The sequence below is a fragment of the Buceros rhinoceros genome, unplaced genomic scaffold, assembly GCF_000710305.1.
Source record: "Buceros rhinoceros silvestris isolate BGI_N320 unplaced genomic scaffold, ASM71030v1 scaffold16881, whole genome shotgun sequence".
Taxonomy (NCBI): domain Eukaryota; kingdom Metazoa; phylum Chordata; class Aves; order Bucerotiformes; family Bucerotidae; genus Buceros; species Buceros rhinoceros.
The window spans coordinates 8,207-13,206 of record NW_010396177.1 but is presented as its reverse complement, the minus strand read 5'-3'; the positions used below and the strand labels follow the sequence as shown (position 1 = coordinate 13,206).

The window sequence follows — 5,000 nt, the reverse complement described above, 5'->3', positions numbered from 1 at the left end:
GAAGGAACAGAGGAACGAGGGGAGGAAGGAAGAAAGCAAGGATGTGGGGCCAGATAATCATCAAAGAAACAAAGAATGTGTGTCTTCCACAGATGTGTGGTAAATGAAGGTTTGGATACACTGTATGTCTGGTAATCGGTCCTCTAATCTTCAGGAGAGAAATTCCAACACCTTTGTGGGTGTGGAGAATCAGCAGGCCTAGTGCACCCACCTTGATGCAGGACAGGTGCCACGACAGGTGCCAAGAAGGGCCTGATGGGGGGCTCCAGCCTTCCCACCACCCCAACACCTTCCACTTACCACCTCCAGCCAACACTTAGGGACTACCCGGCCTCTCCGGGCTGTCCCGCCACAGAACTTTGGCTCTTTGACACACCTTTTGGTGTCTCAAATAAAGCACTTGTGTCTTCATGACCCTGCAAGGATGCCCACATTTCCACTTCTACTGAGAACAATTGTGTTTCAGGGTCTTGTGTTTGCCAAAGAAGTCATTACCATCGTAATAGCTAAAGATATACTTGAACTGAATGAATGAACAAAGGGAGGGGGAGAAGATTAATGAAGAATTAATGAATTAACGAAGAAAGATAAAAAAATAAATAAAAAGAAGTCTGTGAAGCAAGATGGCAGCCTCAATAAACAGGCTCCTTGTTCCTGCCTGCCCAGCACTTGCCATCTCTCAGCTCTGTGCTCCCCATGCTACTAAAAATGAGTGAAGAATGCAGCAGCAAGGGCGGCACACAAGGTACAGGACCTCACACGCCCTCTGCTTCTATATGCTCCCCTGTGGCATCCTCCCAGGGCCACCAGATGGGTACCTGGACAGACGGATCACGAGTCTGGCCCCAAAGAGCCACACGATGGCTGGTGTACGGGGAGGAGTGAGCCTCACCTGGGACACGGACATCCCAAGACTTCAACCCAACCCACCGTATTGCACAGACATCACTTTGCTGTTGTTACAGTTATTTAGTCACTGATGCTGGATTAGAAAAACTTACTTATTTAAAAGGTGAAGTATGAAGCAGTGAAACCACTTGAAGAACACCCACCCGCAGCATACCCAGAGTATTGGTTAACCAAGTAACCATATCACGCGTACGATGTGGGAACAGTTTGCCATGTACAACATCTACAAATTTACCGTGATTTAAACCTATGGAATGAGCAGATCATGAGAAATCCCGCCAGTAAGAAGGCAGGTCTTAGCGTCGTTAGCACGGAGCATTACAAAGGAGAGGCTTGGCAGGGTTTCAAAGAGCAAAAGGGGAAGGAACCCGGTATGAGATCAAATCTGAATGCTCCAATCCATCCAACCAAGAAGGTACCACAGCCTAAGACATATGTATAACTAAAATAAAACATGACAGTTTCTAGAAACAACGTGATATGACTATTAAGCCAAATTATTCAACTCCAAAAAAAAAAAAGGCATATTGCTGATTTGGGAAAGGGTTTCACTAGTGGGGTGCTACGTCAAAGCAGCAAGACATTGCATTTCATCATCAGAGGGTACTTCACTATTTAAGGGGTATTTTAGTGAACCAAACTGGCTTTGCATCTGTTTTCCTATTTGTGCTGTACCTGGGGGTCAATCCCTCTGCTACGCCTCACAGCTGCCTAAACACCTCCTGGGTGGATGTGGGTGCATCTATGTCCTTCCTCCTGCTCACACACACACACACAGACACCCCTCAGGGAATTCTGCTGTAATTCTGCTACTGCAGCCTGAGAGCCCAGAAATTCCTCCTGGCTGAAAGCACCAGCCCTGGGCTGCACCAACCACCTCCCCAAAGAGCTGCTGGAGCTGATGCTGCGGCAGGAACCTGGAGGAGCTCTCTACGCCCTTTATGCAGGAAGGGGCACAACCACATGCTATGATTCTTCCGAAACACAGAACTTCTGGCTCTCTGCTGAAAAGGATGCTCGATCGCCGCGAAGGGGAGATGGGCTCATTTGCCTGTCTTCCCTGGCTTAGCCCCTCAAAGGTCTTTATCCATCTCAGAACCATTATGAAATCTATGATGCTTCGGCAAACATCTGTAAGAGCGGGTATTCTGCACAACTTCTCTCCGTTTATATTTGGTAGAGAAGTAATACTGTAATATTTTAATGTAATATTTAGACAAATAGGATTTATAATCAGATCCTTAATATCACCTGACATGGCTTTTACAACAATATTCCTCTGACATATAATAATTTTAAACCAAAATACCTCTTACTCAAAGTCGTGAAATCTCTGTATTACCTGTGGATATTGGAAAAAAAAAAAAAACTCAAATAATGAACTGAATTCAATGAAGCTATGAAAAAGCTTTATGAAACACTTAAGCACAGTGGATGTCGCAGCTTTAAAAATAGAAAGAGAGCCCATGTGCTCTAATTGTTCAGAATTGTGTAAAAGCATTAGTTCAGTTTTCAGTGACAATTTAAAAATATTTCTGTAGTACAAAATAAAAATATTTTTGTATGTTAAAAATGCTTTTGTATTAGAATTACTTAGCTTAGAGAAAACTGGAAACGCTGAAGGCTTTTACTCGGGTATCCAATAAGATTTTTACAAGTTTCCTGAGGAGCCATACTGCACATGCATATTTAAGATGTTCTCAAGATTGACTAAAAAAATAATTGTTCCCTTCTTTCCTCCTTTAATATTTGTATATGTTGGAAATTGTGTCATTAAAAATATGAACCAGAACTAGATGCAAATGTCAAGATTATGAAAGAGGAGGATAAAAAAGAAACGTGAGAAGCAAGAACTGCTGGCATGGCTGTCTGCATCCTCCCTCCATCAGCTTCCTCCCATGCATGGTCCCAGCCAACGGACACCCACGGCGAGGAGCACAGACACCGAGGAGCTGGGGATCAGCATCACCTGACCTTCAACAGCCATCATGAGGAGCACCAGATCCACCACGGGGCTTTTCTCATCACGCAACTTTGCATGGTTCCAGCGCAAGTTTGTGTGTTTAAAAATCAATAGTCATCTACAGTCATTTATATTCAGCTGGTGAATAACAACGACATTGACTAACAGCTCTTGTGGAAATATCTGTATTCCATCTGCTCACAGAATGGGTTTAAAATAATTTTTAGAAACATTAGGGTTTGTTAAGAAGCTACGTAATGGACAATGTCTTAGAAATTATTTTAAAATGTAAATAATAGTGGACACCCAAAATATTTTTGCAACACCTTTTGATTTTTTTTCTTTAGCAAATTGCGTTCACCACAGTTGTGATAATTAATTTTAAAAGATAACAAATGGTACAAGAGGCTTCAGGGCCATGCCAGTGTCTTTAAACCAACTTCCATGAAAAACCCTTGGCCAAAAGAATATATCCATAAGACACAAACTTCCCAGCAACCGCAGTTTGACATGGAAACCTCCCAAGCTTCTTAATTATCGCAGTAGCGCTGCAATACACAGCAGTATAAGGAGTTCCAAAACACAATAAACTCATTATTTTTATTAACCAGGAGCTTCTGGCTGTTTTCCTTATTTCCCTGTGACGTTCGACTCAATGCAAAGGCCATGAAGTCAGGGGACACGTTTCTTTCCAGCTCAACGGCGCTTTGGAGAGGGTGCAAATTGATTTACTGGGAATACTGGTGTAGGCGTGTATCACATCGAGCGGTAACCAGCCAAACCCAGACGCGGGGCAGGAAATCCTCCAACACAACTCGGATTTCTCTGGGTTTGCTATCGCGCTCTCCTAATACGAGAACAAGATGTGCCTTTTCGATGAAATATCTCATTTCCTCTCCTTCCATCTTTGTTCTTTGATTTGAAACTTTGGGAAGTTTTTAGCCTGAGTGTTACAATCAGGCTACAGTAATAAAAACCTGCAATAAACCTAAATTGATAGAAATCAAAATAGAATTAGATGGCTTAATATCCAGGAAGCTGATTTTACTATTTCACTACATACAGCATAGAGAAAAAAGGTGAAAAACAGTTTTCCCCCCTTCTCAGACAAAACAAGGTAAAGGTCTTATTCAGCACTCAAATTTTCCTGATTATTACGTGAAGCCAAGATGACCCTTTTGTCCTTTTTTTTTTTTTTTTTTTTTTTTTTTTTTTTTTTTTTTTTTTTTTTTTTTTTTTTTTTAAGCCAGAAGGTCCCTTTTTTCTTTTTTTTTTTTTTTTTTTTTTTTTTTTTTTTTTTTAAGATGAATTGCCATCGCTTCAGCACTACGTTTTGTCAGTTTGGGTACAGCAGAGTCAATACCTTCACCTTGACACGGAAACTTTGTGATTTATCAGTTCTGCTGTGACTCAGTGCTACCACGACCTGGCGAGGTGCAGCCACTCATGGCTCTGGGAGCAGACTTTGGTCACAGCTACTTGGAAAAAAATAAAGCACTCTCTGATGATAGACAAATGTGTCTTGTTAGCAACAGCCAAAAAGCGCTTGACTTGTACTAATAACAAAAAGGCCATGTTGGTCACCATGGGTCTAAAGACGAAGCACCCTGTCACTGCCTTGGTTGGGAAATTAGCAAATAATGTTCCTTTTCCTTGATAAATGGGTGACAGTTCTCTCTCACCAATCATTTTTTAACATTTTGATGCATGTCTATGATCCCGCTGGAGGAACAGAAAAGTTTACTGGCCCTCAATTTTCAGATGATGAATGGAACACTCTAAATGTGCGATTTCTGTATGAGGTATAGTTCATTTTAAGCAATTCTAGTAAATGGGTGTCACTGATTAGGACAAATAGTCTACTTGTGCAATAGCACAAATGGTATGTCTCATTCTTCTGGCCTCCTTGGAGACACAAAAGAAAGGGGACAACAATGACCCTGATAAACCTGGAATTGCTACTGTTTAAAAAAGAGCTATTATATAATATACATTATCCAACGTGCTATTGACTCGATGCTACTAAATCATTCCTGTACGTTTAGCAGTGCCCTATTAATTAAAAATGTGTGTCACGCCAAAAAAACCTTCTTTATAAGAAAAGACAGTTAACTGGGATCTCTTTCCC

At 41.5% G+C, this 5,000-nt stretch overlaps 1 protein-coding gene across 1 annotated transcript in view; it reads right to left on the bottom strand.

Moving 5' to 3' along the window:
- Positions 1-5,000, bottom strand: part of LOC104501938 (transcription factor COE3) — a gene marked incomplete at its 3' end in the record, with an annotated part of 27,672 nt that overhangs the window by 16,118 nt on the left and 6,554 nt on the right. The window lies entirely within an intron of this gene.